At 44.2% G+C, this 26,044-nt stretch overlaps 1 protein-coding gene across 1 annotated transcript in view; it reads right to left on the minus strand.

Moving 5' to 3' along the window:
* Positions 1-26,044, minus strand: part of MAPKAP1 (MAPK associated protein 1) — a 160,021-nt gene that overhangs the window by 36,643 nt on the left and 97,334 nt on the right. The gene's annotated exons all lie outside the window — the stretch shown is intronic.

Genomic DNA, 26,044 nt, shown 5'->3' on the forward strand with positions numbered 1-26,044 from the left:
CAAATCTTAGTTCTTAATGTCAACTGTCTGATTCCAAAACAGAAAATCTTGCAGCATAAGAGATATGTATTTTTCAAATCCTTCTCTATTTGCAAACAACATGAGAGATCTGTGCTGCAGAGATCAGACCAGCATTAAGGTTATTGTAATTATCTTAACAGACCTCAATCTGTACAATGAGAACTGAAAGAGTATCACATGAATCCCAGATCCATGAGTACTTCAAACCTGGTATGGTTTACTAAGTTTTCCCACGTGCTGCGAACTAGTACAAGGGCCATGCACAAATGGAAATGTTTTGGGAAAAGGAATGAATTCCTCAACTCTCAGTATCAGTATCTGTGATCCTTTTTAAATAAGATCTCAAACAGCTACTAAATAGGCAAAGGCCTAATTTTAATTTTAAATTGAAGCTACATGTGTGCTAATGGGACTTTGTTTATTTGATTTCCAGCAGATGCAGAGGGCAGAGAGGAGAGTTGAGTCTCATCCTCCCTTTTTTTCTACCTCCACTGGGTCCCACCCGGGCCCCCCACCCACCACCACAGAGCTTTCCATGGGCACAGCTCCAGGGTGCCCTCAGACACTGAATTCATCTACCCCCAGAGCGATCCACACCAGTATACACCTCACTTCACACCCCTTGCCTTCTGTTTAAGATTAGAAGCTCTTGTTTGCTGGTGAGGTGCCTGGCACGCTGATACGTTAGTAATAATAAAAGTCAATTTTGAGAAATAAGTTAAATGTAGTTTTACACACCGCACTCCCACCCATCCCCTACCCAAAGCTGTGGTTTCACTATCACTTGGTAATTCCTTAGAGGACCTTTCTTTTGCCTGAGGCTGTGTGAAAGATGCACACACAAAGAACAGGGGAACCAGTGACATTGTCCAGATGTGGCGTGTAGACCACAGACAAGAATGTATTTTTTCTTCATCTCAGTTACTGCCATTTTAGGTGTGACTAGTGACAACAGCAGGTAAAAGCAGACAACAGTATGATTTCTACGTTGACTCCATCCCCTTAGAATTATTGCTGAACCAGATATAAAGAATCATGGAGGGAGAGAATTAAAAATCATGTGCTCGACAGCAGCTTATCCTCTCCCTATGGATCACAGATTCCCCAGGCTCTGGATCCAGGCTGAAGAAGTCATCTTCCCTAGGCTCAACACACTCTCTGCCAAGCTGCACGGAGCAGAAGGCTGCCAGCGATTGCAGCTGGAGACCGTTTGGTGTAATCTTGCCAGTAGCGAGGCAATTTTGGAGCAAATTGTGAATTTTTGCAATTCTGTAAAATACCAAAATATTCTTAATAAATATACAGTCTGACTATAAACGAGATACTAAATTTAAGATTAAACAAATGAAAAACCGCAACACTACAGGATTGCTGCTGAGGCAATTTCTATTGGAACAGATTCTTTCAGAGAAGTGAATATTATATAATTCAGAGTGTAAATGGGTCTTTAGGCAGTACATACCCTTTAGAAATAGGTTTAAAATGTCAAAAATCTGTAGAAAGCTACATGACCTCTACGTTACAACAACAACAAAAAATGTAAGGGTGAGTCTATGGAGCGATTGTATTGAGTAAATAGAAGCCTCATTTCAGATGTTCAAAAGATGATATTTCCACTATAAATTCATGTAACTTAATGGTCTAATAACAAAATATTGCTCTGGGCATTTCAAGAGAATTTCCAAGTTATAATACCAAAGTTGGATTTTTATAGATTTTTGTAATTCTGAGGCAAACATTTCCACACAAGTTTAAAAGAAAACCTTCAGAACATGGCATATGAAAGGTAAGTGGCGTTGTACCTCCATTTAACTCTTACCTTTAACTACAAGGACTATTGCTTTAGCATACGGCTCAGGCCTACCTGCAGCAGGCTGATACAGTGGTTCAGTATATTTTCTCACACTACCATTAACATGGGCAAAGATGGAGAGCCGGTCATTTCCGTGACATCCCACCATCAAACTAGGAGTTCAGGTGCTAGGAGAAAAACTGCTGTGGGCAGAAGACAACTCTGAGCCCCTCCAAGCCCCATCCCTGTTCAGTTATTTCACCAAAATACCCCAAGGGAATTACACAGAAAAGGGCAAGCAGGGTGGCTGTGGAGCAACCAAACCTGGCATACTAATACATCCAATGAGAAAGGAGTGAGGTGGGCATGAACCAGGAGTGTGATCTGAACTAAGCCAAAATGGGAAGAGATGAAGCAGTTGTACCTGAAAGCAAATAATTTTTCATTCAAAGACTAGAAGAGATTAATTCAAGGGTACAATACATACCCATAGGCTAAGCTCTCTTTAGCTCTTGGAGGAGGTGCTAAGGTTGAACCCCTATTCCAGCAGACATTGCAGACAAGTTGCCTTGGGCACACTGATCTTCTTAATTTTTGGACCACACTGCTGGGCAAAATATCCTGCAAATATGAGCAAGTGCCTAAACACAAAGAATTGCAAAAGCTAGCACAGACAGAGCAACTCTTCACTTTTAGCAATGATTTTAACATACGCACTGATCAATTACTGTCGAACAACTGTACTAACTTCATCACAAAGGCAGAACTATTTATTTACAAAACAATACTCTAAACATCTTGACTGCAGACATCAGACTTGCATGCAACATTTAAATGTATATAATTATATAATGTACAATCCCACCAGATAAAATGCTTATTTGCCCCTCGGTGTGGCTGCTAGAAAGATTTGTACTGTACTATGTTATTGTGTTAAACATTGCGGCAGCTGCCTCTTCAAATAGCAGGAGGATCATTAGGAATTTTAAAAAAAATTACATATAACAAAGTCACTCTTTAGCTTCCTATGGCACAATATAAAATTTACCCTTGGTGATGAGAACCGCAGAGTAAAATCGAATTAAACAATTCCCTCACAAAAGGAGAAAGGCGATGCCTATTACAACAAACCATGCCTGCTGCCTAGTGAAACTGCAAAGCCTTCAGAAAGGGTTTCGAAAGCCTGACCCATCAGTTCTAATTTTTAAAACTTATCCTTTCAGTCAAGACTAGAAAAAGGCCCATTCCAACTTTTATCTTTCCTACAAAGTACTGTTATCTTGGTCTGATGTCAGGAGCTTTATCTCTCTTTCTGCTGACAAGCAGAGACGAGAGAGATAAGATTGGGAACGAATCTCACTTCTCTGAGTAAATAAATAATCAATACTCATCTAAATGTAAATGAGAAAGTATCCCCCTCTGATAACAGGGCTCTTATCAAAGAGCCAATTTTCTGCAGACATTTGGCCTCAACCAAATCACCATCATTCAGGCCCAGCCTAATGGCTAAAAATCGTAACTAAATTGAACCGATCACCAGAGATCAACTAAGTTCAGCCATGGCTACTTCAGGTTCAAATGTTTTGGAATGCAATTTTGCCCCCATTAACTTTCAACAGCAATGAAAAATACACTGGTCAGGGGTTGAATGTGCACAATAAACAAACTCAAACATTTATTTTTTTAAAGTGTTTAAACAAAAACCAAACCAACCCCAGCTCTGTGTGCAAACAAATAAATGTTACAATAAGGATAAAAATGGAGCTTGTGGGAAGACTTAGCTCAGTGTTTCAATCTGTATGGAATGCTGAGAGCTGCAATTCTGCTGCCAAATAGCAATTCAACTATTTAAAGACAGGTAGAAATAAAGAGTCAGACTAGATTAAAATGTCACTGAAGAACTAAATGAACTTCTCTCTCTACAACATTCCCCTTATTTATTCCTATCACCAAAGCCTTGGTCTATGCCAGGGGTGGCCAAACTTACTGACCTCTGAGCCCTATACAACAATCTTCAGAAGTTCGAGAGCCGGCGTTCAGGGCTTCAGCCCTCAGTAGGCGCCTGCTGGGGTTTGGGGCTTCAGCCCCACTCCTGCTGAAGCCCTGAGAACCTCCTCCGCACTGGGCGGGAGCCCCTATCCCACCACCCCGCTGCAAGGCAGAGGTCCTGACCTCACCCCCAGTCTGGTAGGTGGAGAATGGGCATGGGGGGCTCTGTGAGTTGCACTTTAACAGTAGAAGAGCCGCATGTGGCTCACGAGCCAGTTTGCCCACCCCTGGTCTATGTCCTTGTCAGTTCTTGTCAGTTCTTGCCTTGACTAATGCAACCCCCTTGTCCCTGATCTTCCCGATCTGCACCCTGCAGCCCCAGGTTAGCCAGCTTGCTTCAGCTACAATCATTCTCCTCACCCGGTACTGGAACCATGTTTCCTCAAGGTCCCGCAGTGCCTTGTGATCCCTGTGACATCCCAAAGCCCTCATCCTTATTTCCAAGGCCCTGCACACCTTGACTTGCCCCCTACCTCCCTATACAAGCCCTAGCTCACCCTTTGTGCTTCCCTCTCTGCTTCCACACACAACTGCTTCCCTTTCTCATAGTGCCCCCTATAATGCTGTCTCCACTAGGGAATTCTACAAAAATATTCCCAATTCAGCTTAGTGGGAGCTTTAGTGTTGACAATGCTACAGTACTTTGTGTTTTTACCATTGTGTTTATTAAGCCTGCTGAGGTCAGTGGCAACTGGGTCTAGAACCCCAAGACTCCTGATTCCTAGTCCTGTATCTGAGCCAGTGGACCACACATACTAACTATAAACCAGTTCTTCTGTGCTAATCCCCTTGGACTGCAGCATAGTACCCCAGGCAAGTGTTAAATTCTGCATTCCAAGGGGAAACACACTCTCTCCACTCATCCTCTACTGTAGCTCAGTAGGAAATAGGAATGAAAAAGGAAGAACCCCACCATCCAGTAGGGGAAAGAGTAAAGCTGAATGGCTGGCTGCTTGTCTTGCTGCAATAACTCTCCTGCAAGGTGAAGACATGGTTCCCGACAGCATCCTATGAGCTCTGCGACAGCAGGAGTGATGAGATAAAGAGAAGAGGGTTTTGGCCAATACACCCTCTCTGATTACAGTGAAAACCCAAGTAGAAGTGTGGGGTATTTTGTTGGTGGGGCAAAACCCCACTTTTCTGTAAGGGACCTCTTTGTAAGAGCATCACCATTCCCAAGGCTTTTCACCTTCATTCATGGTCGCCATCCACACTTGGATCAGCCACTTGCTCTGCACGGAGTGAGTCATTTCCCCTCCTTTTGCAAAGCCTTTCCCTGCAACCCCCTCAAACCTTTCCACACCTAGCATCCATGTCAACTGCCCCAGGGAGACAGAGTGTGCCTGAGACAGGAGGATTATTTCCAGTGTTCTTTAAAGTACTGTATGTATTTGTGTTGCTACAACTACTCATGAAAACAACGAGAAATTTAAAGTTTGCAATCATCTCCTGCTGGCCAAAGCAACGGATGCATGACAGACAGTGGATGGTCAGTTGTGAACAAGAGGCATTTTCCTCCACATCACAGCTCTGCTCTAGCTTCGTGGAAGAGACAAGGGATGGATCTGTGTGGAGCAGGCGGGGCAGTGGAGCAGAGCCTTCACAGAAAACCAGTTGATAAACATTCAGTGTCGATGTCGGAGGTATTTCCGCATTTTAATTTTCTCCTTTTCCAAGTAAAGATGATTTATAACTTTATTGCTCCAACCCTAGGTTTTGAAAGTGTGATTTCTTTTGAGTTTAAACTGCATCTATATTTATTATTCTTGTTACCACTTTTTTTTATTATTGCTATAGAAAACATTTGCTGGAAATATGTGATAGCTATTACAAGGTCATAAAAAAGGAGAGAGTTTATGTATTTCTATCTTTTCAAATAATCTGTCAAAATGTATCAATTGCACTAAGTATAAGGCCACTGGATTGTAGCCTTCGCTCTGCTGGCACGCGTACAGCATGTGGAAGAACTGAAGTGGTTTAGGGCTAGTCCACACTACCCAGGCTCCGCTGATCCAGCTGCACTAGTCCGGCTTTGAAAGCAGATCCCCCTAGTGTAGACGCAGCATATGCTGACAGAAGGAGTTTTTCCTGAGGTTACAGTAACACCACCTCCTCAGACAACACTGGCCCTTTTCTAACAGCACAGCAACGTCTACTCTGGTTTTGCCAGCATAGCTGTGTCAGCTAGGGGTGGGGTCTTTTCAGATCCCAGACAGATACAGTTATGTCGACAGAACTTTGTAGCATGGAACTGGCCTTAGTCTGGATACTCATTCAATACTGATAGGCAGCTATGCAAACTAAGGCATTACTTCATCTTCTGGAGAGTCTACATTAAAAGTGTGGCTCCCTAGAAATATAGGTGAGGGTTTGGTTTTGCCACTAAAGTGAAGAACGTGACTGTAGCATACCAGCTTGAGTATTGAACCCAGAATGTAAACAAAAGAAAAGTGAACAGGCAGAGGCAATAACAGTGTGAAAAGCCTAGGCTTTAAGACTAGATAAGAGATTGCAGGCCTACTCGGGAAGACTTCTTGGAACATTAGAGAAGAGTGAGTGTTTCACAATGTGCTTGGCAACAGCAACAGGACAAAAGAAAAATATGTAAACAATTTGAGAGGAAATAGGTTAAAAGGAAGAATGTTTATATACAATTCCAAGTCCTGCTGCTATGAGAACATCTTAAACTCTGTTTATTTGTTAAAAATCTCAAACAAAGCCCCTCAACACGTCCTAAGCGGAATAAAGATTTTGATAGTTGCAGATTCAGATATCATTTGTTAAATAAAGACATTTAAAGGATGAAAACAAACCTTTAATATTATGCACTTACATCAGATTTTTCAAGCCAATCTGTTTTTCTTAACTTGCACTGCTGTGACATTACCAAATTTTACATATAGTTATCTGTCGCTCTCCACAGAAATACAGATGGCTTTTGTGGAAATAAACAGTCATTTATTTGAAACAATTGTAAAATAGTTTATGGAAACCAGTGGTGTAATGCATTCAAATAAATGCCAGAACTGGTTGATGGAGAGCCAAGGTGTTAAATCACACTGCTTAAGAATTCAGCTGTGGGAAACAGACAGTAAATCCAGAGTGACAGAATTTCCAGTGATGGCAAAGGTTTCTGACATCTAGTCCAGTACACAAAAACTACAGCAGTTCAAACCCATTTTACTTAACACTACCTTGACAGCCAGTGAAATTAAGAATTTAGTCAAAAGCACCTTAAAATAAACAAAGATGGTTCATTTATGTGCTGTTCTTCTGGGGGGTATAAAGCATGCAGCAGTGCTACTGCAGAAGACAGCAAGTAATATTAGCAGAAGTACTTGTTTATTGTTACAGGCTTTAATTCTTTTTATGTAAACAGTATGCATCTTAAATATAACTGGGAAATGTACAAACTCATGATGCTTTCATCCCGAATATAACGAGCTCATGGTAAGAACATTATATTGTAATGAAATTTTAAAAATTGTCAAGATAATCCTCTTTAACTGCCACTGGGAGGGGAGTAAACACCTCAGCCAGCATATGCTAAACCCACCCCATACTCTTCCCATCTAATGGGTAGCTCTCATCTAGGCACTTTGTATCCCATAATTCAGACTGTGGGGTTAGTTGTGATCTTGGTACATCAGCAAAAGATCTTCAGATTGTTGACCTGAATTATAAAAAAAAAACAAAACAAGAAAGGTATTCTTCTCCTGATTACAGACAAGGAAATGTAACAGGATTGCAATACAGGCTAATCTAGCCACATAAATAGTTATTCAGGCTATATGAGGAATATACACCAAGAGGTTGTTCCATGCAAAGGCCTCAGGTACACTGAGAGGACCTTCCTTCAGTACCGTAAATACAACTCCCCATCCAAATGCTGAGAGCGGAATTTAGAACATGCCATATCAATTACAGTTTTTTTTACCACTGTGGAAAAAATCAGAAAATGGGAGATGTCATAGTGTCTGTTTCATGTTCATCTCAGAGATGAGCCCAGATAATCTGATCAGCAAAACTGGTTAGTGTACAAAATCCCACCAAATTCAACGTACTGGGCTAATAAAATCTGCTTCTCTACTAGCAAATTGTCCCAAAATCTTTATTCACTGTTAGCTGTTCACAACACACGGCAACATCACCTAGCCATCCCAGTGTCTGGCTGAGATCAGCATAAGGGTGAGGAAGAGCTGGCTGAAGTTACAACCCTAGCAAAACAGAGATGATGCAGGTAGACAGAGAGAATTACTTGGAAGAGCTTGCCACTATGGTACTGTCTCCAGCAATTAAAGATATATTTACACTCTCAGAACACCAAAATGGCTGAAGGGATTTTGCTAATCTTAAAAAAGCACCTTCTGGCAGGGACCAAAGGTGACTTTTGGAGAGCTAGGAACATGTGTGAACGGGGGCTCTTGCAGCACAAGGGAGCTATAAAACAGCCACATATAGCCAGGGGAGAAATCCCCCATGTGGGAGCTGCGCAGGACTGACAAACAGCTCCCTGCATCAGGGGTTTGTGGGAAAGGGAGAGACCAAGACAGAGGGCAGAGTAGTTCTGATTGTTCCTGGGGATTCTAGGCTGCTCAGTTGCCCTGGGAGGCAGAAAACCACCTTTTTGTCCCTTTCTTCCCTGCAACTTCTGTGCTACACCTCCTCAGTGGAGGAGTGGCCAGAGGTATACAGAAAAACAACTGACCAAGAGAACTATGCCTATTAATGTTCTTTTAATCATGTCTGCTCTAGTGTGAACACCCCTTTAGACAAACAAAAACTAATAAGAGAATTACTGAAGTCCAGTATTCCCAGACAAAAACTATTCTAAAATGGAGAGTACATACCAGTAATTTAGGGTAAAATACCTTACAGGGATGTTGTAATCATTGAAAACAAAAGCAATATGAACCCAAGATATTTACAGTTAAGGCTAACCTTAACAAAAGTCCAAATATGTAAAGACACAGAAATACAGAATTAGGTCACTCAAACCACCTTTACATGTACTTAAATGTATACCCCAAACTAAAAAAACACAGTAAAAGAACTAAAGAAGAGCCATCATGGCTTAACAACCATGTAAAAGAAGCAGTGAGAGATAAAAAGGCATCCTTTAAAAAGTGGAAGTCAAATCTTAGTGAGGTAAATAGAAAGGAGCATAAAAAACTGCCAAATTAAGTGTAAAAATGTAATAAGAAAAGCCAAAAAGGAGTTTGAAGAACAACTAGCCAAAAACTCAAAAGGTAATAAAATGTTTTTTAAGTACATCAGAAGCAGGAAGCCTACTAAGCAACCAGTGGGCCCCCTGGACGATCGAGATACAAAAGGAGCACTTAAAGATGATAAAGTCATTGCAGAGAAACTAAATGAATTCTTTGCTTCAGTCTTCACAGCTGAGGATGTTAGGGAGATTCCCAAACCTGAGCCGTCTTTTGTAGATCACAAATCTGAAGTATTGTCACAGACTGAAGTGTCATTAGAGGAAGTTTTGGAATTAATTGAGAAACTTAACAGTAACAAGTCACCGGGACCAGATGGCATTCACTCAAAAGAGTTCTGAAAGAACTCAAATGTGAAATTGCAGAACTATTAACTATGGTTTGTAACCTGTCCTTTAAATCAGCTTCTGTACCCAATGACTGGAAGATAGCTAATGTAACGCCAATATTTAAAAAGGGCTCTAGAGGTGATCCCGGCAATTACAGACCGGTAAGTCTAACGTCAGTACTGGGCAAATTAGTTGAAACAATAGTAAAGAATAAAATTGTTAGACACAAAGAAGAACATAAATTGTTGGGCAAAAGTCAACATGGTTTCTGTAAAGGAAAATCATGTCTTACTAATCCATTAGAGTTCTTTGAAAGGGTCAACAAACACATGGACAAGGGGGATCCAGTGGACATAGTGTACTTAGATTTCCAGAAAGCCATTCACAAGGTCCCTCACCAAAGGCTCTTACATAAATTAAGTTGTCTTGGGATAAGAGGGAAGATCCTTTTATGGATTGAGAACTGGTTAAAAGACAGGAAACAAAGAGTAGGAATAAATGGTAAATTTTCAGAATGGAGAGGGGTAACTAGTGGTGTTCCCCAAGGGTCAGTCCTAGGACCAATCCTATTTAACTTATTATAAATGATCTGGAGAAAGGGATAAACAGTGTGGTGGCAAAATTTGAAGATGATACTAAACTGCTCAAGATAGTTAAGACCAAAGCAGACTGTGAAGAACTTCAAAAAGATCTCACAAAACTAAGTGATTGGGCAACAAAATGGCAAATGAAATTTAATGTGGATAAATGTAAAATAATGCACATTGGAAAAAATAACCCCAATTATACATACAATATGATGGGGGCTAATTTAGCTACAACTAATCAGGAAAAAGATCTTGGAGTCATTGTGGATAGTTCTCTGAAGACGTTCACGCAGTGTGCAGCGGCAGTCAAAAAAGCAAACAGGATGTTGGGAATCATTAAAAACTGGATAGAGAATATCTTATGGCTCTTATATAAATCCATGGTACACCCACATCTTGAATACTGCGTACAGATGTGGTCCCCTCATCTCAAAAAAGAGATACTGGCATTAGAAAAGGTTCAGAAAAGGGCAACTAAAATGACTGGGGGTTTGGAACAGGTCCCATATGAGGAGAGATTAAAGAGGCTAGGACTTTTCAGTTTGGAAAAGAGGAGACTAAGGGGGGATATCACAGAGGTATATAAAATCATGAGTGGTGTGGAAAAGTGAATAAGGAAAAGTTATTTACTTGTTCCCATAATTTAAGAACTAGGGGCCACCAAATGAAATTAATTGGCAGCAGGTTTAAAACAAATAAAAGGAAGTTCTTCTTCACTCAGCGCAGTCAACCTGTGGAACTCCTTGCCTGAGGAGGTTGTGAAGGCTAGGACTATAACAGGGTTTAAAAGAGAACTAGATAAATTCATGGAGATTAAGTCCATTAATCCTATTAGCTGGGATGGGTAAGGAATGGTGTCCCTAGCCTCTGTTTGTCAGAGGGTGAAGATGGATGGCAGGAGAGAGATCACTTGATCATTACCTGTGAGGTTCTCTCCCTCTGGGGCACCTGGCGTTGGCCACTGTTGGTACACAGAATATTGGGCTGGATGGACCTTTGGTCTGACCCAGTATGGCCATTCTTATGTTCTTATACTTCCCTGTCATAGACTGTGCAGAGTTCCCATGTAGTTACAACTCACTGAAATCTTGTACAGTTTATTTTTTAAAATTTTTTTTAAGTTTAATGGCCATTTTCCCCATTATTCTTCATAACTGAACGTTTCTTCTTCAGCAGAAACCTTGACTCTGTCCTTTAGTGTCACAATAAGGGGAAAATACGAAAAAAATCTAATACATCTTTAAAACTCAGTTTAATCTAATCCAGGTCCACTAGCACTAAAATGCCTTAATCATAATTGTGTGATCTCTCCTGTCCTCCAAATTCTCCCTTCCTCTTGTACTTCCCAGCATTCTCCTGCACCACCACCCCGTAATCCCACCGCCTCTTCACCTTCCTGTGTTACCCCATGTGCGCACATGCATACACGGGTTATGTGCTATAGGCATAACAAGAACCAACAGCTGGAAGCTGAAGCCAAATTCAAATAAGGCACAAGTGTTTAATGGTGATAGTGATTAACTATTAAAACAAAGTACCAAGAGAAGTGGTGGAGTCTCCGTCTCTTGATGACTTCACATCCAGAATGGGTGCCTTTCTAGAAGGCTTTATGCTTTAGTCATACATGTTATTTGGCTCAATACAAGGATAACTGGGCGTAATTTAATGGCCTGTGATATACAGGAAGTCAGACTAAATCTCATGGTTCCTTCTGGCCTTAAAATCTACGAAGTTCCCCCCTCTCCTGCAACCCCCCTATGCTCCCCTGCATGTGAACACTCTAGTTTGCCCCTCCCTCTCCAGGCCTACCCGCTGAGTACACCTGATGCAATGGGTAGCTTTGGAAAAGATATTTAGGACTAATGGTAATTTTTGGCCATAATTTTTCATAACTGAAAGTTTATCTTGCCATAAAGAATTGCCCTCAGTCAAAATGCCCACCACTTTCCATTGGTCTCAATAGGACTAAAGTCACAGCTACCCTCAGGGGAGATAGTGATCCCCCCAAATCAGTAAGCCGATGGAGATACTGTCCCAGTGTGAGAGATAACCTTTCAAAACGGCCACCAACTGTGGCTTCAGTCCCTTTGATACTCCTGGGGGAATTCTGCACCACTGCACATTCATAATTAATGAGCCATGGATATATTTATTTTTTTGTGCGAAAAAAAAAAAAAAGCTTCTGCTGGTATGTTGCTGCAGTTCCGCCTTTTGCCCACCGGAGCATGCTGTGAACATCCTAGAACACAGCAGCCACGCACAGCCAGCTAGGGAAGAGAAAGAGCCTGCCCTCTTCACTGCAGGGACTGAATGGGAATGGAGGCGCAGGGCCACAGGGGTAGGGAGGTACATGGCCACATGGTGATGGGGGAAGGAGTGCAGAGCTACATAGGGAGAGAGGGTGGCTGAGTGGGGGCACAGAGACACATGGAGACAGGGAGCGGCTGAGTGGGGGCACAGAGACACATAGGGATGGGGAGGGGGTGCAGGGACACATAGTAACAGGGGGGTGTCTGAGTAGGGGTCTAGGGACATGTGGGCACAGGGCAGATGTGCCTGACTGAATGGGAGAGGCTCGGGGTCATCCAGGGTCTGCATGGGGGAAGCTCCCTAACAATCCCTCCCCCCCCAAAAACCCCCCACCATTCTATACTTTTCCCATCCATACCCAAGAACCCTCCAAGTTCACAGCCAGACTCCTTCCCAGCAATTACTTCCCTCTCCTTCAGCTCCTCCATTACCCCTGATTCCCCCAAGCCTTTGCACTGCTTCGGGGGGAGGGGGGGGGGAAGATATGGTTCTATATTGAAGCTTAAATGAATTATTATTCAGAGTTCTGTATTAATATGCCTAGTAGGGAATCTATTTGTCAAAAAAACAGTTTCTGAATCTTTTTTGTTGTCTGTATTGTTACAGACACACTTGCTAACAGGTATTTTGAAATAAATGACCAAAATAATTAAAATTGGTATGATTCTACTGTGTTATTTTGACAAAATGTGCAGAATTTTGCAGAATTTGAATATATAGTAAGCCGAATTTTTAATTTAACTTTTTGTTGCAGAATTCCCCCAGGAGTACTTTGAGAAGAAAAGGAGATGGCAACTACTATGAAAGAAGGCAGTTCTTCGCAAAATTCTTGGCAGCAGAACATTTTATTGTAGCCTTCAACCTCTGCTGAAGGAGAAATATTCAGTTATGAAGAATAACATGAAAAATTATTATTAATTTTTTTTAATTAGTCAAATGTAGCCAATGCACAGAATTCCAGAGAGTTCTAACTATATGGAAAGCGTGAAGAATGTGTGTTATCCTATTACTGAAATCATGGGAGGAGGGAGGGCAGGGAGGCTGACTGTAGATATTAAATTTCTTAAAGGACCCATTTAAATTAGTTTAGGAATTAAAATTAAGATTTACTTTTAAATGCTCAAAAAATTCATTATGTACTCAACGAGTAGGTGGTGTAATTTTGGGGAGGATATGTTGCATTTTTCATACCTATGAAAGATGTTGAATCTCTGTTTTAAGCGCAAAACTCACCAATATACCATAGTAGCATAGCAGCCTTTAAAGGAGAGTGGTTCCTCTCCTGTTTCTTTGCTGCCAGCTACTGCTTTCTTCTACCACCATCTGAACTGTTTTCTTCTCTTCTCCTTTCAGAGGGCAGTGACACAGAAGGCTTTGTCTACACTGGACTTTCGTTGGTAAAACTTTTGTCGTTCAGGGGTGTGAAAAAAAACACATCTCCGAATGACGAAAGTTTTACAGACGAAAAGTGCCGGTGTGAACAGTGCTTTGTTGGGAGGACAGCTCTCTCCCACCAACAAAGCTACCGCTGCTCGCTGGAGGTGGACTTTTTTTTTTTTTGTTGGAGGGAGAGCTCTCTCCTGCCAACAAATAGCAGCTACACTGCACACCTTTTATCAACACAGGGGTAGTGGCCCAGCTGTGTAGCTAAAAGGTGCATAGTGTAGACATAGCCTAACTGTTCAGCCCCATAACAACACTTCAGAGAAGGCCAGTCTCCTTAACATCCAAGGAGGAAGGGAGAAGGTACATTGAAGACAGCAGCACAGCATCAAGACCAAGTATTTACAAACAGAAGAGGTGAAATACCACAGAAATAGTGAGATAATTGAACAACCTGAAATTAAATTCTTCAGTTTTATTGTATCCTAGCATTTCCCTGGGAGCTAGACACATGACAGACAATAACAAGTAGCTCTTTACACAAATAGTACCTTTATATTAGGGTTTTGGCTTCTCTCCAGTGGGCGTTGCAGATCGAACACATGTGTGTGCAGACTTTCAGAGGTGTGCTTTAGAAGTGATCCCACACATTAAAACTGGTGTTAGAACCACTAGGTTAGAAATCATTGAAAGAACAAGTAAAAGAATATTCATATTTTGGGATATAATTCAACTATCTGCATCTTATGCTTTATTGTTTTTCTAAATTAAGGGTGTCTCACTTATTTCAGACTACTTCATTTTGTACAATTGTTCTCAAAGTTCAGCTAGGTGACTGAATAATTGTCTTTGAAAAGAAAACTAATTATAGAACAATAAACTACCTTAAATAAATTGTGAATTAGTCAGATCTACCGTAGGGAATAATCCTGCATTAGCTGGGGGATGGAAATAGATGACCTAAACAGGCCTTTGCAACTACAATTCACTTGATTCTATGACGGAGACTGAAATATGATACGGATGGTTTTATATTTATGTTCTATCTGCTTCCTGTGGGAATGATCTAGATTAGTAAGATTATGTTGTAAATGACTTTTGGTAACTTTACAAATTTACACATTTTAAAAAATGTGAAAAGCAATGGCTGACAGCTGTTAGGGACTTTAATGGTATTATAAAGCAGCTGTTTTCATTTATATAAAAGGTATCAGTCTTTCTCCAAACTGAACACAATACTCAGTCAGTAGCTCTTGCTCTAACCTATGGAAAATACAGGTCACATCTATGAAATGTTGGCAGAAGTTACTGTTTATAACAATTAGACTTGTAAAGCATTTTGGTCTTAAAAGGACTGAGTATTTCTGGTTTGGGATGTTTACAGTTTAAAGCTGCTATTTAATAATGATCAGTAGCATGTTTGCCTTGCAAAGAATTTCTATTTAAAATCAGACAAGATGAAACAGTTAAGGCTTCTCAGTTCACAAGGAACATCAGAACAGCAGAACATGATGGGCAGCAGAGACGGGCAGTGTTGTTCTCAGGGTGCACCATTTTGTGTTTGTTTTTTTTTAGCAACAATTATAATCATGGTAAAACCAGCATGGGCTGCATTTCCTTCAAAGAGTGCTAGTGTTTCTTTTTTGGACACCAGTGTTTGAACTGAGTACTTGGTTTGAAAATAGACCCTGGTGTACTGAACATCTTTGCCTTATTATTTATTATTCACATTACAGCAGTCTATAGTCTGATCAGGGTCTCATTAGGCTAGCTTCTGGTCCGATGGACAGAAGAAAAAGAGAGCTGCTGTCCCAGAGAACACTCTACATTTGTGATTATGCATAAGGTGGCTGAAGCAGTAGGTGGAGGAGAGAAGGAGGAACCACCAGTGGAACAAGCCCAAGCCTGAGGATTCTGAATTAGAAGTGGAAGGCTCAAGGGAATGGCAATGGAAAATGGAGTCTCACTCATTTCATCAACTCAAATTCAGATCACAACAAAAGTGACCAGAGTTGTTACCATCTGTTTGGTGGCCTATGTGAAATTATTTGATGAACTGAATATATTTCTTAAGCCTCTTGGAAAATGAACCATTGCTGACAAGGATCATGATTTCCCTTAACTGGTGCTACAATGGTCGAACTGCTAGTGATGACACAAAAGAGTTGTGAGCACCTTTACAGAAAGTGAGAGAAAGAGTTTAGATGGAATCTTAGATATCTCAGAAGGTCACCATTGCGACTTAGCAGCCTTGTGGGAAGTCTCAGCAGAGTCACCAATGGTTCCAAACAACGGAGACTGAACAATCCTATCATTCTGAGTGGGGCCTTCTAGTCAGAATTAAGGTATCATTCTTCTAAACCCAATTCATTTCCACTTCTTCCTTTTCATCCTTCATCTGCTCATAGTTAGTAAATAAGGGCTTCATTGTATTAGATGCACTGTTCCTGTAAAGAGTATGCCACCCAAAGTAGCAGCAGATTACAGATTTCTCTCCATCACTTGGTAAAGGACATCAAACAGTGGCTAATGCTTCTGAGTTGTATATTAGCAAAGTTCACCTATGCATATATTCTGCAAATGACGTTAGAACCCCAACGTCTGCACCGCAGTTAAACAGCCCTTTAGCCCAAGCGTGAGTCAGCTGGCACAGGCCAGCCACAGGTATTTAATTGCAGTGTAGACATATCGTAAAGGAGTGTTAAGTAAGTTCAACAGAAATAAGCAGCAGGACGATTTGCAACAACTGCTAAGCTGATTTTTTAAGGCAATCAATATTTACAAAGATAATGGTATATTCATTATTAAGTGAGGATAATTTATATTTCTTTCGCCCCCTTTTTGGAACAAAAACACTCAGTGCTGGACTAAACTTGCTCCCATTTGAAATCAATGGTAAAATTCCCGTTTACTTCCAATGAGTAAAACACCTTCAAATGCTTCTTAAGGCTTGCAACTTATTGCATATATCCAAACTCGCAAAGATCCCTCTATGCACCACAGTAACAGAGCTTTATACAGAAAAACAAAAGGCCATCATGGTCTTGGTTTCTCTTTTCAACCCAGCAAAATGCAACAAGGGTCATTAAATATCAGTTTAGTGACAAAAGACAGTTTAATCCATTAACTGCTCTAATGTGTATGTTTCTGGAAGCAGCTTTCAAGGAGCTCTGAATACAGCAACTACATCCACAGCAGTCCTGGATGTATCTACCTATATTAGCGTTTTCCATAGCAGTGGTTTTCAAACTGTGGGTTGTGACCCAGAACTGGGTCGTGGAATGGAAGGGACTGGGTTGTGGCAGCTCTGGTCAGCACCGCCCACTGGGCTGTTAAAAATCCCGTCGGCGGTGCTGCCCGGCTAAGGCAGGCTAGTCCCTACCTGTTCTGACACCATGCTGCGCCCCGGAAATGGTCAGCAGCAGGTCTGGCTCCTAGGCGGGGGGGCCACGGGGCTCCATGTGCTGTCTCCGCCCCAAGCACAGAGTCTGCACTCCTGACCAATGGGAGCTGGGTGTGTGTGCGCGTGCGGGCAAGAGTTTGAAAAACCACTGGTCTATAGTACCATCAACACAGTACCCAAACACTGCCTAGGTAAATTAGATATGCACAGAGGTGCCCACTGAATTTAATGGAGTCTTCAGCTCTTCTCTCTTCCTTGCTATAGGAGTTTTGTTTGGAATGTGATCTAATTCTCTTCATTTCCTTCCTCTATCTTTCAGATTACTAAGGGAATGCTTTCTTAAATAGGAGAGTTTTGCTAATTCCCCTAAAGGTGGGTCCAACTCTGGATTAGACTGACCTCCTCTAGGACCAAACCCCCTCAACCAAGAATATTTTATCTCTAGGTATCATGTGAAAATGTATTTGCAAAACATGCTGCTGAGTATGCAATACGTTAAATAAATTGAAGATAAAGAATTCTACTTAGTTATTTTTCATTAACATAAGAAAACATCAATTACATTTTCTATTTTATGAGTGTACCTCAGGGAATCCATTACAATCAGAGTCAGGTTATGCGATTGCATTTGATTCTTCCTCACTAAGCTAAAAGAACAGTTCGCTTTAAGTACAATGAAACTAGCTTAGAGAAAGGGATGCAGACGAACATATCTTGCATAGGCAGTTCATACCCTGATTGATCCAGGCTGACTTCAACTAATTACACATCTGCCTGAACAATTTCCTCTGTAGATTTATCTTCTCTATTATGTGACACTGACTGTTTGTTACAGACTTTTCCGCAACTTGCTAACACTCACAAACTTCTTCCAGTTGGTTGTTTGGGCATGTGGCAAAAAATGATACAGTATTCCCATTAGCCCCCTACTGCCGTGCTTTATGGAACTGTTGTGCATGATGGTGTTGCATCACCACTTCAGTAGATGTTTGTTCTTTATGAAAAAAATTAAGAGGCATTATTCAAGACTCTCTCTCACACAGGGTTGTTTTCCACTCATGCCTCATCTAATATAGTCCATAATTAATATTTAATACAAATCAACACATGCTTTTAAGGCACAAATCATGTAACAACTTAACTTAGAAAGGAAAACTGCAAAGAAATATAAATAATGTCCAATCACTACATTATATATAATAAGGGATTTTAAAATAATTTATATGTATTTAAATATTTAAAAAATTGATAAGGAAGCAGACATTGTCAGCCCACTGACTTCTGTCATGTCAAAAAGACCAGAGCAGCAGCCAGACATACAGGGAACGCCAGGAGTTTTTGATAGCTCTTTGTAGGCAAGTTAGTTTTCTCTCTCTTTTTCGTTTTGCTTTAGTGTAGTGGAAGGAGCCGGATTGTCAGGATCTTTAAAGGGGAGTTGGGGCTGCAGCTCTGATCTCCAGCTGGATACATCCGCAGGTTATAAGAAAATAAGAATGATCATACCCATTAGACTAGGGGTCCACCTAGCCCAATACCTTGTCTGACCAGGCCGATATCTGCTGGAAGGTACAAGCAACGCTGCAAGTGATGGGATGACTGGCCCCCAAGGCAAAGCTGCTTCTGCTCTACTCTGCACTGATTGGCCTCAACTGGAGTATTGTCTCCAGTTCTGGGTGCCACATTTCAGGAAGGATGTGGACAAATTGGAGAAAGTCCAGAGAAGAGCAACAAAAATGATTAAATAAAATGATCTAGAAAACATGACCTATGAGGGAAGACTGGGTTTGTTTAGTCTGGAGAAGATAAGAAAGGGGACATAAACAGTTTTTAAGTAGGTTTCAGAGTAGCAGCCATGTTAGTCTGTATTCGCAAAAAGAAAAGGAGTACTTGTGGCACCTTAGAGACTAACCAATTTATTTGAGCATAAGCTTTCGTGAGCTACAGCTTTATGCATCCGATGAAGTGAGCTGTAGCTCACGAAAGCTTATGCTCAAATAAATTGGTTAGTTTTTAAGTACTGTGACAGGATCGGGCCAGATGGCTATAGGAGTGTAATAGAAGGCAGATATATTAGCCTCAGGCTAAGTAGGTCCCTTTTCCCTCGGTAAGGTAACAGGGAAGGTTTTTTTTTTTTGAAACAGAAAAGAAATTTATTTGTAACAGTTACAGAGATTACAAAAAGATAAAGAAAAACTTAGCAACAAAACAACGCAATCAGAAGGTATAACACAACAGCTTTCAGGAGGGAGAGGTGTTCAGGCTAGCCCAGGCCCAGAGCGGGGGGGCTTCCTCGACACTCGTGGTCTTCCACCCTCCTGAGTTACCTGGTGGCCTAGAGCGGGGGGGCTTCCTCGACACTCGTGGTCTTCCACCCCCTCGAGTTACCTAGTGCCGCGCCCAGGGTCACCGACCCTCCCTCTCCTGAGAGTGCCCGACAAGATGGGCACGGCTGCGGGGTGGGTGGTTGGGAGGGAGGGGGGCACACCCATGCATTATAAAACCCCTACTAAATAACAATAATGATGGTATTCACAGCAGCTAGTGGCTGTGGCTGGCGTCTCTCGCTCTGTCCCTCAATCAGAGGGTCAGACGGAGGGAACCGGACGGGGTCACCGAGCAGAGAACCCCGGACAGCGCCCACCGTTCTTCGAAGGTGTCAAGGGAATCGGTGGACGCCGCCCAGAGGAACTCCGCCCGAATGCGTGAATGTACTGAGGATCGGAAAACGGCCCTACAATCGCAGGACGCCTCATGAGCCAACCTCCGCTCTCTGGTCTTATAAATGGCTGTCTTAGCCAAGGCTAGGAGGAGGCTAACCAGGAGATCCCGCGACTTGGTGGGGCCACGGATGGGGAGTGTATAGATAAAGAGGTGAGGGGAGAAATGAAGCCAAAAGCGCAAGAGAATATTTGTGAGGAGCCGAAAAAGAGGCTGCAATCTGGCACACTCTAAATAGACGTGCGCCAGGGTTTCCCTCACATTACAAAAGGGGCAAGTCTCCGGAACGGAGGTGAAACGTGTCAAAAACACGCCCGTGCTCACGGCCCCGTGAAGGAGCCGCCAACTGATGTCCCCGACGGGCCTCGGGACCAAGGTGGAGTACAGGCTGGCCCACCGAGGTTGCTCCCCCTCCAAGGGTGGTAGGAGATCTCGCCACTTTGTGTCGGGGCGGGACACCAGGGTGCGGGCGTGAAGGGTATGGAGCGTGAGTGTATATAAATATTGCCGTGGTGCAACTTGAAAACCGACCGGTTGCAATTCATGCAGCCGGCTTGCAGTGAAAGGATGAGGGGTGTGTTGGAATCGGCAGGGTAGGGGCCCGATGGAAAGGTCCGGCGGGCCTGGGGTAAAGGATGGGCGGGGTGCGCCCTCGCGCAAGGCTCGGCTGACATAAGCCCGAGCAGCGGGGGTCAAAGCGGCCTCCACCTCCTGAAGCACGCGCCGGGGGGTGCGAAGGCTGGAGAGCCCCATGCGTCGAGCGAGCGTCAGGGGATCCAGCCAGTCTCCCCGGTCATAGTCCAGGAGGTCCCCGACCCTCGTAACTCCCGCCAGGACCAACCTCTGGCGCACCGTGCGGGACTCCGCCGCCTGCACACGAAGTTGGGGGTTGTGTAGCAGGGGCTCCGTGAGGAGATCTGCCCCCACGATGGCCGCCACAGACCTGGTGGTTGAAAACAGTTTCCAGGTCCGGAGGAGGTCCTGGTAGAAATCCGGCAGCCCGGAGAGGTCTCGCGGAAAACCTCTCGGACAAAGATAAAAGAGCTGCCGGTCATATCGGAGCCCATGGAAGCGGCGTAGGAAGGCGTGCGCCAATATGCTCCACGTCGAACTACCTGCACTATAAAGGAGCCTCTGCAGGGCCTGGAGGCGGAAAACGCGGACCTGAGTGTACAGACGCTTCAGGCCCTGCCCTCCTTCCTTCAGGGGCAAATGAAGAACTCCAACAGGGGCCCAGTGCAATCCTGACCAAAAGAACTCCAGAATCAATCTCCGGAGGTGGGACAGGAAACCCGGGGCCGGGGCTAGGGTGTTGAGCCGGTACCAGAGCGTGGACAGGACTAGTTGGTTAAGCACCAGTGCTCTCCCCCGAAGGGAGAGACATCGGAGTAGCCTCGTCCATTTCCTGATCCGCTCAATCACGCCGCCTTCCAAATTTTGCCAGTTCTCCGGCGGAGAAGGGTGCGTGGCAGAAAGGTAAACGCCGAGATAGAGCAGAGGGCCGGCACTCCACCGGATGGTCTGAAGCGCGGGTGGGAGGGAGCTTACCTGCCGCCAGCCCCCCACCGCCAAGCCAGAGCTCTTGACCCAGTTGACTCGGGCGGAGGAGGCTGCTGAATAGATGGCTTGGCATGCCTCCACTCGCGCCAAGTCGCCCGGGTCCTGGACCACGAGGAGGACGTCATCGGCGTACGCCGACAGGACCAGCCGCAGCTCCGGCTCCCGCAGCACCAACCCCGTCAACCTCCTGCGGAGGAGACAGAGGAAAGGCTCGATCGCCAGAGCGTACAGCTGGCCTGAGAGAGGGCACCCCTGCCGCACCCCTCGCCCGAAGCTGACCGGTTCGGTCAGGGTCCAGTTGAGCCTAACCAAACACTCCGCGGAGGCGTACAGCACCCGGAGAAAACCCACAAACTGAGGTCCGAATCCAAACGCCCGCAGGGTGCTCAGGAGGTACCCATGATCCACTCTATCGAACGCCTTCTCCTGATCGAGAGACAGGAGGGCGAACGACAGACCGTCTCTCCGCCCGAGTTCCAAAAGGTCTCGGACTAGAAAGAGGTTGTCAAAAATGCTGCGACCCGGGACAGTATAGGTCTGGTCTGGGTGGATCACGTCCGCCATCACGGACCCTAGCCGCAGCGAAATTGCTTTCGCTACGATTTTGTAATCCGTGCTAAGGAGTGAGAGGGGACGCCAGTTTCGTAAGTCGCGGAGGTCCCCCTTCTTCGGCAGCAAGGCAAGCACCGCTCGCCTGCACGACAGAGGGAGGACCCCGCCCTGCAAAGACTCGGCCCAGACAGTGACTAGGTCTGGGCCGAGGATGTCCCAGAACGCGCGGTAAAACTCCACGGTCAGCCCGTCCATGCCCGGAGATTTATTGGTGGGCATGCGGCGGAGGGCTTCCGAGAACTCGGCCAGGGTGAGAGGCAGCTCTAGCCGGTCTCGGTCGCCCACGCTGACCGTGGGGAGTTCCTCCCAGAGCACCCCGCGAGCGCCAGGATCGGTCGGATCCGGGGAGAAAAGGCTTGCGTAGAAGTCACGGGCCCTCCCACACATCTCCTCCGGATCCGTGAGGGGGGTGCCGTCTTCCGCTAGAAGGCAGGTGACGTGTTTTTTGGCCCCCCTCGTTTTCTCCAGGGCATAGAAGAAGCGGGAGCCGCGATCCATCTCCCGAAGGAGGCGGATGCGGGACCGGACAAAGGCACCTCGGGCCCGGTGGTCCTCGAGGGCTCGAAGTTCCTCCCGCTTCTCCCGGCACGCTCCGCAGAGGGACGGGTCCCCGGGGCTGGCGGCCAGGCGCCTCTCCAGCTCTAAGACCTCCCGTTCCAACTGCTCTATCGCTGCATTTCTCCGTCGGCTGGCGCCCCGAGTGTAGTTGCGGCAGAAGAGCTTGGCGCGCACCTTCCCAACAGGGAAGGTTCCAGAACAATCAGGAACCTTCTGGAGACAATTAAGACAGGTTGATTAGAACACCTGCAGCCAATCAAGAAGCTCCTAGAATCAATTAAGGCAGGCTAATCAGGGCACCTGGTGTGCTTGTGAGGAGCTGGGAGCAAGAGGCACTAGGAGCTGAGATTGAGAATGCGGACTGTTGGAGGACTGAGGTGTACAAGCATTATCAGACACCAGGAAGAAGGTCCTATGGTGAGGATAAGGAAGGTGTTGGGAGGAGGCCACGGGGAAGTAGCCCAGGGAGTTGTAGCTGTCACACAGCTGTTCCAGGAGGCACTCTAGACAGCTGCATTCCACAGAGCCCTGGGCTGGAACCTGGGTTCCAGGGCGGGCCCAGGTTCCCCCCAAATCCTCCCAACTCCTGGTCAGACACAGGAGGAGTCGACCTGGACTGTGAGTTCAGAAAAACGGCCAAGCTGAGGGCTGCCGTGAAGCTCCAAGGCGAGCAAATCTGCCAATAAGCACAAGACCCACCAAGGTAGAGCAGTAATGGTGTCACAGTACATAAAAGGCTGTTACAAGGAGGAGGGAGAAAAATTGTTCTTAACCTCTGAGGACAGGATAAGCAGCAATGCACTTAACTTGCAGCAGGGGAAGTTTAGCTTGGACATTAGGAAAAACTTCCTGTCAGGGTAGTTCAATACTGGTATAAATTGCCTAGGGAGGTTGTGGAATCTCCATCATTGGAGATTTTTAAGAGCAGGTTAGACAAACACCTGTCAGGGATGGTCTAGATCAGTGGTTCTCAAAGACGGTCTGCCGCTTGTTTAGGGAAAGCCCCTGCTGGGACGGACCAGTTTGTTTACCTGCCGCGTCTGCACGTTCGGTCGATCGCGGCTCCTACTGGCTGCGGTTTGCTGCTCCAGGCCAGTGGGAGCCGCGATTGGCCGAACCTGCGGAAGCGGCAGTTAAACAAACCGGTCCGGCCCTGCAGGGGCTTTCCCTGAACAAGCGGCGGACCGGCTTTGAGAACCACTGGTCTAGATAATATTTAGTCCTACCACGAGTGCAGGGGACTGGACTAGATGACCTCTTGAGGTTCCTTTTAGTCCTACCATTCTATGATTCCTCCAAACCCCCAACAGTGTGTCTACACTGCTAAAAAAAAGGGGGGGTATGTTAAGTCAACCAGAGCCAAAGTAGCAATCAAGACACAGCATTTTGGCTTAGCAGCTTGAGTTAAAGCCTACATAGTTAAAAATTAAAGGCTGGATTTCCCCCGTCTTCACTGCTATTTTAACCCAAATTAAGAACATCTTTTTTGGCAGTGTAGAAATACTCTTAGAGGTTGTTTTATGCCCTGAAGCATGTTTAATTTAAATCTCTTCAAAATTATTTATTCTTTACTATTGTAATTCTGGATAATCTTGTTATCCAAATAAATCTCCAACACTTTACTGAATCCTGCTTCGCTCTTGGCCTCCATGACGTCTGTGGCAATGAGTGTCAGAGGCTAGTCATGCACTCTGTGAGAAAGCATTTCCTTTTATCAGTTTTGAATTTGCCACCTCTGACTTTCAATAAATGCTCCTTCGATCTTGTTATGACACAAGGTGAACAGAAGTTCTAGATTTGCCTTCTCCAGACAAGTCACTATTTTGCATGTCTATCCTACCTCACTTATCTGTGCTGGAAAGTATACCAGCTCCATCTTTTCAAGTTTTCTCGATAGAAGAGCTATTTCATGCCCTAATCTGGCTCACTGTATGTCATTGATTGTCCTCTATACCTGTTCTATCTTTTTTTCAGATGGGGTGACCACAATTTAAGAGAGTATTCCAGGTGAATGCATAACACTGACTTTTATACTACTATTATAATATTTTCCATATTCATTCTCCATCCCATTCCTCGCATCTGACCTTTTTGTTTTCTTTTTTGACTGCTGCTGCATATGCAGCAAAAGTCTTCACTGAGCTGTGTACAAGGATGCCGCAGTTGTTTTCCTGAGCCTAGTTTAGACTCTGGTAAGGTGTATTAGTAGTTCAAATAATTCTTTTCTATGAGCATCAGTTTGTATTTGTCAACATAGAATTTCATCTGCCATGTCATCCATTCGCCTAGGTTGGTTAGGTTCCTCTGAGGTTCCTCAGTCTTCTCCAGTCTTGACCTGACTAAATCATTTTGTGTCATCTGCTAATTTTGCCACTTCACTACTCACTGCCTTTTTCAGACCACGTATAGATATTAAACACCAGTGCAACTACGGAACATTGTGGCACCCCAAAGTTAACCCTCTCTCATGATGAAAATTGATAATTTATTCCTAATTAAGTGTTCTGCCTCCTACGCAGTTTCGGATTCATGAGTGTACTTTGCCTCCTACCACATGACTACTTAGTTTATTTGGATTTTCAGGTACATTTATTTGGAATAAAGAAATTACATTCTCCCTTTGGATGCATCATTAAAACGGCAGCTCTACAGAAATTACAAACCTACCCAAATCATATCAGTGGAGATTTTGAAACACTTTTCGGTGTTTTAAAACACTCCTTAGTAATTTACTTTTCATCTTATATAGTCGGATTAAGTGAATTTTTCTGTAGTCAGCTAAGTAAGCTGAAAAAAATCAATACAGTTTTTCAACTAATCTTCGGAATGGTCTACATACAAACTGGAACTGAAATAATTAAATCTGTTTTTATTCAAACCTTTTGCTATTTTGGTGCAAATCTATGTGTGGACACTTATTTTGAAATAAAAATGTCCCATCTCAATTTTGTTTAAATCGGTGAATTAAAATGGAGTTAGTTATCCCACTGCAAGTTTGTGCATAGACCAGCCCTTAGTTACCTGGTTGAAAAATAAATTAGAGCAATGGTCCCCAAACTGTAGGGCGTGCCCGGGGTGCACGGCAGGGCCTGGGCCAGCCCCCACAGGGAGCGAGCGCTACCCAGCCCCACTCTGCTCCCAGCCCAGCTCCTGCTCCAGCTCCAGCTCCGCTCCACCCCCAGCCCAGCTCTGCTCTCATTCCCTCTCTGCCCACAGGCCAGCTCCACCCCCATCTCCAGTTCAGTCCCCATCTCTACCTTCAGCCCAAGTTCCTCTGCTGAGCCAACTGTGCAGCAATAGAGGGGGGCTGGGGGGACGCACACAGATTCCATTACTGGTAAGAGGTTGCACAACAGGAAAAGTCTGGGCAGCACTGAACTAGAACTATGTTAAGGAACAAAAGTTTTCAACTATTGTTCTAGTCTTGGACCCATGTTTAAATAAATCTAGAGAAAGAGCTGTGTACATGAGAAACTTGAGATTGGAGAGGAGGATTG

This window comes from Natator depressus, chromosome 16 (assembly GCF_965152275.1).
Source record: "Natator depressus isolate rNatDep1 chromosome 16, rNatDep2.hap1, whole genome shotgun sequence".
NCBI lineage: Eukaryota > Metazoa > Chordata > Testudines > Cheloniidae > Natator > Natator depressus.